Below are 14000 nucleotides of genomic sequence, written 5' to 3'. Positions count from 1 at the left end.
CAAGTTAGGCTGGTGGACTCTGCTCTGGGTGGGGGGGGCAGGAAGGGAGGAATAGTCAGTTTTGACTAAAAGCTGACACTGAAGTCAAGCTTTTAGAACAAAAGAAACACAAACACCAAAAAGGCAGTCATGCAGTGAGAAGATTGAAAAAGAGAGGAGACTCCAGGGAGAAGAGGCTCTATTCTGGGCTGTAAGACACAATGCAAAGCAGCTATTCTGATTAAGTTAAGTAAGACAACATGCCAAAGTGGGATAGAGCAATGTTCTTTTCTAATCATTAGCCAAAGCCAAGATGTACTGATTGAACTAAGCAAATCTGATCACACCTATTGCTTTGTACTGTAGAATAAAGCAACTTACGACTTGAAGCAAACTTCAGCTCATCTAGTGATAAAAGGAGTCTGCCTTCGGAGAGAATGAAGAAATGCACCTACAACAGACGTGGGTATTCAGTCCAGGTCACAAAGGGCTTCTATTGTTACGCTCTCAGGTTACGCTACCATATAAGTAGATAGAGCTATAAGGCTGGGTGAGTCAAATCCCACAAAAGTAACCAAAAAGCAAAATGCTGGAAATCTGAAACAAAAACAGAAAATGCTAGAAACACTCGACAAGTCCATCAGGATCTGTGGAGAGAACAGATTAATTAACTTTACAGGTGTAGACCGTTTGTCTGATAGGAAGCTATTACAGATGATTTTTATTATGGGTATTAGATAGAAAGTGCCAATGGAACAGGAAGAAAGATTAAACAGAATAGTGCATTTAGTTTGCGACAGTAGAAAAGAAAACAAATACATATTGTTGTTCTTTAATACTGTAATTTTATTTTGATGTCCTCTAAAATTGAAATAGATCAGCATTGTAACTTTAGTAAGCACTGTGCTAATAATCTTTCTGTTTCTTCTTGCTGGAGTGCATAACAATGAAACAGCTGGAGCGTAGCAAGACACATCTTAACCCTGCCTAGTCTTCACATCAACGTCAGGAAGGTAGGCCATTCTTGGCACATAGACTATTTTAAATCAATTTAACACTGCACTCTCTTTGTGCTAAATAAGTCTTCTTATTTCATTTTAGGAAGAAGGAGAGTCAGAAGAACCATTGTCACTGTAAGTGATGCGACAATACATTTTGTTGTAATTTCTGTCACTGTCTTGATAGTAAAATAAAAATGACATTCCCATCATTTTTTCCCCTCGAAGATGATGGCCCTTTAAAGTTAAGATATAAGCATTTCAGCATTCCCTGCACAAAGCTTAAGCAGTGCTACACAGACTCTCCAATGTGTGACAGGAACACACAACGTTGACACATGTACAGATTTCCTCCCCCCATCTTTTGGTGGATGTGTAAATGATACTACTACTATGGAAAAACTAATAATACGTCATTTTCTCATTGACATTGAAACATTTTGAATTTCCCCCAAATTTTGTGGAAAATATGAAACTCAAACAAAGATAGAAAATTAGGAATATAGATTATTTGTGTAAATTGTTTAATATGTTCATTCCAGGCTAAATATGAGAAAATATGAAAAATGTAAAAACCCCACAATTATGAAACAGTCAGTATATTTTATTATATTGTTCTGAGTTTGTTTTTGCAGGTGTGTTGAATCCAATAGATGGAAGGAATAAGCCAGATTTCAAGAGGCAAGTCTCAGTCTTTAAACTTAATTAGTGTTATCATGGTAGCAGTTCTCAGAATTTGAATGGTCTGAAAAAGTTACCTAGTCATCAATTTGAAAGATCTTTTATTTATATTTTAGCAGTATTTTGCTTAAATGATCCAGTCCCAGTGAAGCATTCATTCCTTCAATGTATGTCTCACTTCCTTTTGTGATATATTTGTTATAAAAAGCCCTGTGCTGTGTGTGCTGGCAACACTTCAAAAGACCGCAACTGCTGTACAACCATGCCAACTGCTGTTTGTGGTTGCATGAAGTTCTCTCATCAGTTCACTCATATCAATTTAACCTTTTAATATAGATCTATTTCAACACTTCTCGAAGTTCAGCAGCATGATATTAGAAAGCGTGGACGTTGCAGGTTGATTATGTAGAAGTGCTCCCTCTAGTGAAATGCAGTTATTTATTGCCTGGCAAATAATGTCTGATTTTAAAATGCTTAAAGGGAAGCTATATCTTTATCTAAATGCTTGAATATTTTTAGTTTACCATAATTCCTGTTTGCGCTAGAGCATGGTTACATTAAGATCCCTTGTATAACATCAGTGGCTTTTGAATAATATTCATTTGTGCTTTTAGCAGGGAGAAACGTCTAAGCCATTTCTGAATCCATACTTGATCTAAATTGTGTAAATTTGAATTTATTTATATTTGATCCCAACTCTCTCCCCGTCATATCCTTCCCAGCCCTGGACTTGGACTAAGGTGAGAAACAGGTACATGCAGTCATCTCACGACGTGCATGGAATGCCATGGGTATCGAAGTGCGGCCCAGGCTAGAATTGTTGCTGGTTAACTCCTCCTTCCTTTTGGCTACACACCTTTACCAGCATGATACAATGCATTAACCCACTGCAAACCTGTAAAACTGACTTGCTGCCAACAAAAATCGCCATCAAATATGAATTTTTGCGATGTTATGGAAACTGGATTGAAATTTAGATTACAGAAAAGCAGAAACAAAAATATAAATTCAATTACGATTCATATTTGATTGATGTCACTCATCCTCAGCAACACCACTGATACTTTTCTGACCATAATTAATGTTGTTAATCAAAATCAAACTAAAAATCCACTTTCAACCACATAAACCTGACAGCCTTTAAGCTGTTAATACGATGAATAATCGGAATTGCCCACAGCATTTTGTGCTGTGGAACATAGGAACATAGGAATATAGGAACAGGAGTAGGCCATTCAGCCCCTCGTGCCTGCTCCGCCATTTGATAAGATCATGGCTGATCTGTGATCTAGCTCCATATACCTGCCTTTGGCCCATATCCCTTAATACCTTTGGTTGCCAAAAAGCTATCTATCTCACATTTAAATTTAGCAATTGAGTAGAATCAATTGCCGTTTGCGGAAGAGAGTTCCAAACTTCTACAACCCTTTGTGTGTAGAAATGTTTTCTAATCTCTCTCCTGAAATGTCTGGCTCTAATTTTTAGACTATGCCCCCTATTCCTAGAATCCCCAACCAGTGGAAATAGTTTCTCTCTATCCACACTATCCGTTCCCCTTAATATCTTATAAACTTCGATCAGATCACCCCTTAACCTTCTAAACTCCAGAGAATACAACCCCAATTTGTGTAATCTCTCCTTGTAACTTAACCCTTGCAGTCCAGGTATCATTCTAGTAAACCTACGCTGCACTCCCTCCAAGGCCAATATGTCCTTCCGAAGGTGCGGTGCCCAGAACTGCTCACAGTACTTCAGGTGCGGTCTAACCAGGGTTTTGTATAGTTGCAGCATAACTTCTGCCCCCTTGTACTCTAGTCCTCTCGATATAAAGACCAGCATTCCATTAGCCTTCTTGATTATTTTCTGCACCTGTTCATGACACTTCAATGATTTATGTACATGAACCCCTAAGTCCCTTTGGACATCCACAGTTTTTAACTTTTTACCATTTAGAAAGTAGCCTGTGCTTCTCTTGAAGACATCACATTGTAGATACAGGTCCAATTAATACCAAAATAACATTCTGTTTGCTTAGCGAGGAAATCTGCATAGCTCGAAAGGAACAATGACAGTGACAATAATACTATATCTTAATAGTTGATAATGTGTTTTAGGACACCGATGGTTATACAGCAACTGATTTGATGTGTATATTCACTTTGCACACCTTACTTGAACACATTTTTCGGAAACGTACTTCAGGCTATAGGAATGAGATAGCTGACAGGTCAAAAAATTAGATTCACACAAATTATGATGGTGTCATTGGGCTGGGTCACACAGAACAGCCCTGAAAAGTTTTGTTTCGCCTTCCACCCTTGAGCAAAATTGTGTTATTTTCTATTAAATGTGGTAAGATTTGATTGGTTTTAGTTGTTTTGTCAGATCCTGTCAGTAATATGTTGACATCACAAAATGGGGCATGGAGTTATAGAATCATACAGCACAGAAGGAGGTCATTCGGCCCATCATGCCTGTGCCGGCTGTTTGAAAGTGCTATCCAATTAGTCCCATTCCCCTGTTCTTTCCCCAAAACCCTGTATTTTTTTTCCCTTCAAGTAGTTGTCCAATTCACTTTTGAAAGTTACTATTGACTCTGCTTCCACCACCCTTTCACGCACAAAAAAAATTCTCTTCATCTCCCCTCTGGTTCTTTTGCCACCTTAAAACTGTGCCCTCTGGTTACCAACCCTCCTGCCAGTGGAAAAAGTTTCTCCCTATTTACTTAATCAAAACACCTCATAATTTTGAACACCTCTATTAAATCTCCCATTAACCTTCTCTGCTCTAAGGAGAACAATCCCAACTTTTCCACTCTTGGATTGGTGATTTTGTCACAGTGTGGTGGTTCATAGGGAGGAAATGTCTATCACCCTAAAATTCCTTCTGGTAGGCTGGTGTAAATGTTGATTTCATTAGAAGGGACTATGCCTATTTATAGTGCAAAGCATGACAAGTCTTGGAAAGGGGATGTGTCAAATCAGATTAGGCTGGTTGGCACTTATATTGACCTCCTCTTCTGTGCTGTTGGATCACAATGCAACATTGTTAAATTCAAAATATGCTAAACTTTACTTCAATTAGGAGACTTTAAAAACAAACTCTTGTCAAAAAGTAAAGTCCATGGTGTGACCAAAGTCCATCATTAATAACACCAAAGTCCACTATTAGTATGTAATCAATGTTCTTTAGAGCCTGAAGTGTTTATTAAGAAAAGTATGGAGAATTAACTTGGAAAACCACTGTGTTTCTCACCCAAGGCTGCAGAATGAAATGCTTCAGAACAATTTTCCAGTTCGCATATAATCACTAATAATTCTCATAATTTACCTTTATGTTAGTTCCAGACTCAAGTAACTATCTGGATTAGTGCCATTGACCTTATTTGCCTTGGTCTACAATGTTTATTTCTTAGTTAACTGGATTAAATCCAGTTAATTAATATGAATAATTGCTATGCTAGCCTGGTTATCTGGTAGTCAACCAGGTATGTGTCATCAAAAGTCTGTTGATTTTAGCCATCAGGAGATTGATTATTTCCAGAACTTCTCAACAACTGGATTACAGATTAAGCCAGAAAATAGTATAGGTCTAGTCTCCCACAAACTGTCCATCATTTAGAAGGTGATTGATTTCCATGATTTGTCAATACCATGTGCACAGCAGCAGCCATTTTTTGTTCAAAAGTATCAAATTCCCTTAAATTGGTAAATAAGCAATCAAAAATACAATAGATTTCTAGATATTAAAGGCATCACACAGATCGCTAGATTTCTAGATATTAAAGGCATCAAGAGATATAGGGATGATGCAGGAAAATGGCGTTGAAGTAGAAGATCAGCCATGATCTTGTTGAATGGTGGAGCAGGCATGAGGGCTGGATGGCCTATTCCTGCTCCTATTTCTTATGTTCTTATGAAGAATAGTCAGCATGGATTTCAAAAGGGGAGGTCATGCTTGACCAACCTTGTTGAATTCTTTGAAGAAGTAACAGAAAGGATGGACAAGGGTAATGCAGTAGATGTAATATATTTGGATTTTCAAAAGGCTTTCGATAAGATACAGCATAGTAGATTCATAACTAAGGTCAGTGCAAGTGGAGTCAGGGGACAAGCAGCAGAGTGAATAGCAAGCTGACTACAAAACAGAAAACAGAGAGTAAGGGTTAAAGGTAGTTACTCAGGCTGGCAAAAGGTGGGAAGTCGTGTTCCACAAGGATCAGTGCTAGGACCACTGTTGTTCACTATTTACAGAAACGATTTGGACTCGGGAATCGGAAGTACAATCTCTCAAAATTTGCGGATGACACCAAATTGGGGGATTTAGTTAATACTGAGGAGGACTGCGACAAAATACAGGAAGATATTAATAAACTTGCAGAATGGGCGTGTAATTGGCAAATGAATTTCAATATAGATAAGTGTGAGGTTTGATAGGAAGAATAAGGGGGCCACATACTGCTTGGATAATAAGAGTCTAAATGGGGTAGAGGAGCAGAGGGATCTGGGGGTACAGATACACAAATCACTAAAAGTAGCAACGCAGGTTAATAAGGTCATAAAAAAGCAAATCAAGCACTGGGGTTCATTTCTAGAGGGATAGAATTGAAAAGCAGAGATGTTATGTTAAAAATGTATAGAACCTTGGTGAGACCACACTTGGAGTACTGTGAACAGTTCTGGTCTCCATATTATAAAAAGGATATAGAGGCACTGGAGAAGGTGCAAAAAAGATTTACTAGAATGATACCAGAACTGAGAGGTTATACCTATCAGGAAAGATTGAGCAGGTTGGGGTTTTTTTCTCTAGAAAATAGAAGATTGAGGGGTGACCTGATAGAGGTCTTTAAGATTATGAAAGGATTCAATAGGGTAGACATAGAGAAGATGTTTCCACTTGCGGGGGTGACCAGAACTAGGGGCCATAAATATAAAATAGTCGCTAATAAATCCAATCGGGAATTCAGGAGAAACTTCTTTACCCAGAGAATGGTTAGAATGTGGAACTCGGTGCCACAAGGAGTAGTTGAGGCGGCTGGCATAGATGCATTTAAAGGGAAGCCAGATAAACATATGAGGGAGAAAGGAATAGAAGGATATGCTGATAGGGTTAGATGAAATGGGGAGGGAGGAGGCTCATTTGGAGCATAAACACCGGCATGGACCTGTTTCTGTGCTGTACATTCTATGTAATTCTATGTAAAACCACCATTAAGCTGAACTGCCGATTTAGTTTACAAATTAGTTGATATAAATTAGTCACTCCACAACAATTTCATGCAAATAGGGCCATGATCTAATTCATATTCTTAAATGGGTTGGTAACTTCCTTAAAATTATACATGTTGGAACTTTAACCAGTGCACTAAAAATAATTCCCAGTGGAATTTCAACACCAAAGTAAAACCGTTGTGGCTAAGAATCAATGGTGGCAGCGCTACCTCACTCTAAAATGGTGAAGCGGGCCTAAATATGGTATTGGACCACAATTTATTCATTAGATTCTGCCTGTTTCCAGCGAGAGTGCTGGCCGCCTAAATCGTGGACCACTAGAAAATCGTATTGTGTAGGCCTCGGGCGGTAAGTTGGCATTTTACTAATGTGATTTTCATCCTGCTACTGCCCCATTCACACTGAAAAATGGGGCAAAAGGGAGACCTAAATTGTCCCAATTTTTTTTGTTAAAAAAGGAACGAAGCATACAAAGTAAATTTAACAGTACGTAACAAATGGAAACTTTTGCCTTTCAAGCCTTGCAAAGTGTTCTTTCTACTCCCTGTAAATAACATAATTAGAGACAGACCTATACTAGATAGTATCTGGCTAGTAACAAATATTTTCATTGGCTGGCATTATGGTATTATAAACATGCAGCAAGGAAAATATGTCTCAATCACATGATGCTAACTTGGTGGATTTACTACCTAAAAAATGAACACCACTGACAGGATACCTTTGCCAGGAGTTTTCAGTATATTTGTAAATAAAGAAAAATCAAGTTGAAGAATGGACTGACTTGGTATAATTGTGAATCCGGTACATTATGTACCAAGTCATCTTACTAAGGTAAAGGTACTTTCAATTGGAAAGAACCTTCTTTTCATCTGTGCCTTTGGCTGTCCTAGTTTTTTCCATTATTCATTTTTACTTCTAGCTTAATGTCCACTATTTTCCTTTGCCATATAAAGCACTTTGAGATGTTTATCTGTACTTATGAGCACTGTAGAAAAATAAGTTGTGAAACGTTCAATGTCTCCCATCCAGTCGTTCCTCCTGTACGGCCCTCATCTTCACTGTCTCATTTCCAAGGGCGCAGACTTGAGCATATCTGATGCACAGCTGGCTTAGCCATCCATTGGCTGGACCACGTCAAGCTTGAGCAGGTCTCACCCTCCTCTGCGAAAACCACCCACCAATCTAGGATCATCCTGAAGAGCAAAAGTAACCCCAGCTTCTTTTCTCCACCACTAAATATCTCCTTAAATTCCTTTCTCTACCCTCTCCACTTTCATCTCTAACAACAAATGCAAGAAGATTATTGACTTCATTGTCAACAAGATAGGGATCATCCATTCAGCTTCCTCTGCGTGCTCCACCTCTTCCCCTTGCCCACAAAGTCATACACTTCCGCAGGCACTCCCTGCTCGAGCTCTGAACACTGTCTCTTGCTACTTTATCTCCTATCTCCCCCCATGCTTTCTCTAAGTTCATATTGTCTATGAGACCCACTTCCTCTCCCTTGAACTGATTACCACTAAACTGCTGACCGCCCAACTTCCCTTCCTGCCCTCACGCTAGCTGACATTGTAAATGGTTCCTTCTCCTCAGGGCATTGTTCCTCTCCTTTTCAAAACTGCTGTCATCAACACTTCCTCAAAAAACCTCGCCCCCTCTGTCCTTGCAAACTACCACCCATCTTCAACTTCCTTTTCCCTTCAAAAGTCCTTGAATATATTGTCAATTTGCAGATCTGTGCCAATCTCTTCTGCAACTCCCTGTTTGAATCCCTCCAATTAGGTTTCACCCTCACACTGCACCAAAACATCCCTAACCAAAGGCACGAACAATATTTTCCATGGCCGTGGTGTATTAATCCTTCATAACCTCTCTGCAGCTTTTGACACAATTGACCACACCATCCTCCTCCAACGCCTCTCCACTGTTGTCCAGCTCAGTGAGACTGTCCTTACTTCTTACTACTTTCATCTATCTGATTATAGCTAGAGCATCTCCAGCAATGTATTATTTTCCCGCCCCACGCTATCAGCTTGGGAGTCCCCCAGGGTCCATCCCAGGCTACCTCCTCTTCCGCATCTACATGCTGCTGCTTGGCAACATCATCGGCAGATGTGGGGTCGGTTTCCACATGTACTCCAATGTCACCCAGCTGGACCTCTCCACCACCTTGCTGTCAAACTGCTTGTCCAATATTCAGTCTTGGATGAACTGCTAAACATTGGGAAGAGAAAAGCCATCGTCTTCAGCCCTGCCTCAAACTCCATACCCTTGCTGTCAATTCCATCCCCCTCCCCAGCCACTTTCTCAATCTAAATCAGACCGTTTGCAACCTTGATGTTCTATTTGGCCCTATCTTAGCTTCCGACCCCATATCGTCTCACTCGCAACGATTGCCGAGGCAATCATTGTGAGGGAGACGATATGGGCTCTATAACATCACCCACCTGAAACCCTACTTCAGACCATCAGTCACTGAAACATACCTTTGTCACCTCCAGACTCGATTATTCCAACGCCCTCCTGGTTGGCGTCCCACCCCCTATCCTCTGTAAGGACCAGCTCATCCAAAACTTTGCTGCTCGTATCCTATCCTGCACCAAATTCTGCTCATCCACCATTCCTGTCCTTGATGGCCAATATTAGCTACCACCATAATACTGCTTAAAACTGGAAAGTACCTGGAAGAAATATCTAGGCCATTATGTCTTTTCACCATATTGACACACAGGCATACGTCAACCTCAAAAATATCTCACACATTATGCAGTCAAGGACTACTTGAAAGGGTTTAGTTGAGGCGATATTTAACATACGTTCCTCTTTTTTTTTGTAAGTCTGGAAGAACAGAGTGTTGCCAAAAACAGCTTCCCTGACCATTCCGCATCCCATAGCACCCAGCATCACTCTAACCACATTTTCCAAACACTAATACAGCAACGCACCCCAGAGAATGTAGTTAATGAGTTTGAGGAGGTATCACTGGAAGAATCACAGTTCTGGAGTGAGGGGGAGCAAGGGATGGTAGAAATTGTGCACCGAACGCCTCATTGCTGCCCAGAGGTCTGTTCCCATGTGTGTCACTAGACATATCACGGGAGTACTTAGCAGCAGTGGCATGGTTGGAGGAGGCATGGATGAGGCTGCCATGGAAAATGCCACATATGGCCCATACAACATCCCTGTGCAAGTGTTCCTGGTAACGTGAAGGATAGTGGACTCAGCTGAATCAGTACCAGAACCATCTCAGTAACCAGCACAAGGAGGTACAGAACCACCTGAATCCCAACAATCTGTTATTGAAACCTGGAAGCCAGCCACAGGGGAAGTCAAAGGTTAGAACATAAGAACATAACATAAGCAATAGGAGCAGGAGTAGGCCATACGGCTCCTTGAGCCTGCTCCGCCATTCAATAAGATCATGGCTGATCTTCTACCTCAACTCCACTTTCCCACTCTATCCCCATATCCCTTGATTCCCTTAGTGTCCAAAAATCTATCGATTTCAGTCTTGATTATACTCAACAACTGAGCATCCACAGCCCTCTGGGGTAGAGAATTCCAAAGACTCACAACCCTCTGAGCGAAGAAATTTTTCCTCATCTCGGTCTTAAATGGCCGAACCCTTATCTTGAGACTATGACCCCTAGTTCTAGACTCTCCAGCCAGGGGAACAACCTCTCAGCATTTACCCTGTCAAGCCCTCTCAGAATTTTATATGTTTCAATGAGATCACCTCTCATTCTTCTAAACTCCAGAGAATATAGGCCTATTCTACTCAGTCTCTCCTCATAGGACAACCCTCTCATCCCAGGAATCAATCCAGTGAACCTTTGTTGTAACCCCTCTAAGGCAAGTATATCTTTCCTTAGGTAAGGAGACCAAAACTGTACTCAGTACTCCAGGTGTGGTCTCTCCAGAGCCCTATGTAATTGCAGCAAGACCTCTTTACTCTTATACTCCCATCCCCTTACAATAAAGGTTAATTTACCATTTGCCTTCCTAGTTACTTGCTGTACCTGCATGTTAACTTTCTGTGATTCATGTACAAGGACACCCAAATCCCTCTGAATACCAACATTTCTTAGTCTCTCACCTTTTAAAAAATATTTTAGGTGATAAGTGATTCACACAATATACCAGCACTAAGGGCCAGCTAGATGACTGCTGCCTATTGGCAGTTATGTCATTATGTCTGAACTTGTCTGCAGATCTAAAGCAGGTGACATAGCTCTGTAACTGCCTCCCTGCTAATGCATAGCCTCCAGAGGAGGTGTTCTTCAGTCATTGCCTAGTAGCTGTGCTTGGGCCTGTAGGTGCAATAAATGGCATATCATTGTGTCCAGACAGTACACCTTGGTGCCATGTAACATTTCTGGCAGCCCTCTCTGCTCCTGTTCATTGTCCTCTGCTAAGTCAAGTGCAAGGTGAGCACTAAAAGCAACCTCCATTGTAGTGAATTTTTTTCCTGTACGAACAGTGAAACTGCAGCAGTTCCCTTCTGAATCCTGACTTGCAAGAACCTGCCTCAGCTATAAAAACAACAACAACAACTTGCACCTAATAGCACATTTAACATAGAAAAACATCCTAAGGCACTTGAGTGTAATCTAACAAAAATTGATGCTGACCCAAAGGAGGAGATATTAAGAGGGATGAATGAAAGTTCGGCCAAAGAGATGGGCTTTAAGGAGGTTCTGAAAAGAGGAGAGGGAGGTGGAGAGGCAGAGAGGTCTAGGGAGGGAATTCCAGAGTATAGTCCTAGGCGGGACTGCCAATGTTGGGATGAAGAGAGTGGGGGTTGCACAAGAGGCCAAAATTGGAGGAACGTAGAGTTCTCGGAGGGTTGTAGGGCTTGAGAAGGTTATAGCGGTAGGGAGCAGTGGGGACATGAAAGAATTTAAACACAAGGTTGGGAATTTTAAATTTGAGGCATTGGGGGATTGGGAGCCATTGTCGGTCAGTGAGCACAGGGGTGATGGGTGAGCGTGACTTGGTGTGGGATAGCATATGAGCAGCAGAGTTTTGGATGAGCTGAAGGTTATAGAGGGCGGAGGATGGGAGGATGCTCAGGATAGCATTGGAATAGTCGAGTCTAGAGGTACACCCGTTTCATACAGGCAGAATAAGCACATCTCACATAAAGATTTCAATTTTGGGGGCTTCCCTCATTCATCAATGTTCCTTCATATAACAAACACCAAAAGGCTAACTGAAACTACGCAACGGACTCATTAAATTTCTGGCCATTAGCGCTCAGTTGCTGCCAGTGTAATCTTTCACTCCGACAGCAATGTCTAGGCTATAATCTAGAAATTGTCTCTAAACTGATATCACAGAAACATAAAGTTGTTCAAAATGATGGTATAAAAATGTTGCAGAAGAGAATTATGTTGTGTGCATCACTGAAATATAATAAATTCTTTACTCATGAGACATGATGAACTGAGTCAGAACATAACTCTTGTGCGCTTTCATAATCAGTAATTTATTGGAGGGAGTTGGTCTAACTGTGGAGCTATTCATCATATCTGATTGGTCTATTTATTAGCATAACAACCTTTTACACATGATTTTATGGGGTTTTTTTTAGAAAATATTGTCAGCTATACTGGAGATATTTGAATCTATCCGTGTGTGCCCTGTTCTGTTTCTATATGAGGTTAATCTGCTTATTGGAGGGTGTGTGAGATTAACCTATTTCCTTGAGAATGTGAAAGGTTCTTTATTATGGATTTTCTGTAATGGTCTTAGTGTTGGTTTGTGGCATTTTTAAACATATGCTTTATGTATAAGATGTACTTAATAATGCAGACATGAGCTGTATGTGTGTTGGTTTTGCCTAAAGTGCAGCTCATGTTTTGCTTCACCTGTGTGGATCTATACGTAGATTTTCTAAAATTATTCCAGGCTCTTTTGTTTAAGTTTGTTTTGTGGGGAGGTTTGTATTTCCATGTGAAGATGCTTATGAAACTGTTTAGCCAGATATGGAACTGTACTAAATATATGGCGATTGCTTCAGTATTTCTAAAATCTGCTTTAATTTTCATATCAATGACCAATAAAAGAATGTAAGTAATTCCACTGAGTGGCAACATTCTGATTTGATAATTTAATAGTTGTTGCTTGTATAAAAGCAAAGCACTGATGTAATAAGGCTGATGTCCAATAAAGTTTCAATACTTCTGTTGACTTAGGTGTTTCCAATACACCTAAAACAATTATAAAGATATCTTGGGGGAATTGGATCAGGGCTGTTTTTGGGCGTCGATAGCGTGATGCGCTATTACCCCCCGCCCAATGACCCCTGCGCAGGCAGGACGCAAGTTTCAGCCCACCCGAGGGCTCACCTGCAATCAGCGTTCCATTCCAGGCCTTGTACGTGGAATCAATGCAATTCGCACTTTCCACCACCAGGGGAAGCTCCATCTCTTAAAGGGAGGATGTTTCTTAGAAATCTCTTAGCTGGTACCTGTTATTTGCTGAAAATAACAGTCTACACGGAGTCTGAACGGACATCAGACATCGCACATGTAAAACACAGATGCAGGTCCCATCCCTATCCTTACACACTGATGAGTTATGTTAAAACATTGAATAAAGGTTGCGCACTACTAAATCCCACATCCTCCAATCTGCATGCCAGACTTCATCAATCTGCCGATCTGAGTTGGTACCAGGTCTGCGAGAGTGCGTACACCAAGGTTCTCTGCTGATGCACTAGAGACCTTGGTGCAAGAGGTGGGCAGAAGGAGGGACATCTTATAACCACGGTGGGGGGTCGGGGAGTAAGAGGCCCTCCAGACATATATCCAAAAGGCAGTGGGAGGCAGCGGGGGATGAAGTCAACGCCAGGCGCACAGGATCATGAACATGGATGCAGTGCAGAAAGAAGTTCAAGGCTTTGACATGAGTGGGCAAGGTGAGTGAGGTCAAATGTCAAGTGGCATCTCCTACCAACTGCACCACGCACTACACCCCCCATCACCCACATACCAACAAACTCTTTCCATCAGTACTCAACTCTTCCAATCAGATGCTTCCTCTCACCCTTACACATTACCACTGTTTCAAGCCGCCCACCCACAACTCACAGACCACACACACT

The sequence above is a fragment of the Heptranchias perlo genome, chromosome 6 (genome assembly GCF_035084215.1).
Source record: "Heptranchias perlo isolate sHepPer1 chromosome 6, sHepPer1.hap1, whole genome shotgun sequence".
Lineage (NCBI taxonomy): Eukaryota > Metazoa > Chordata > Chondrichthyes > Hexanchiformes > Hexanchidae > Heptranchias > Heptranchias perlo.
This window is presented reverse-complemented; position numbering follows the sequence as displayed.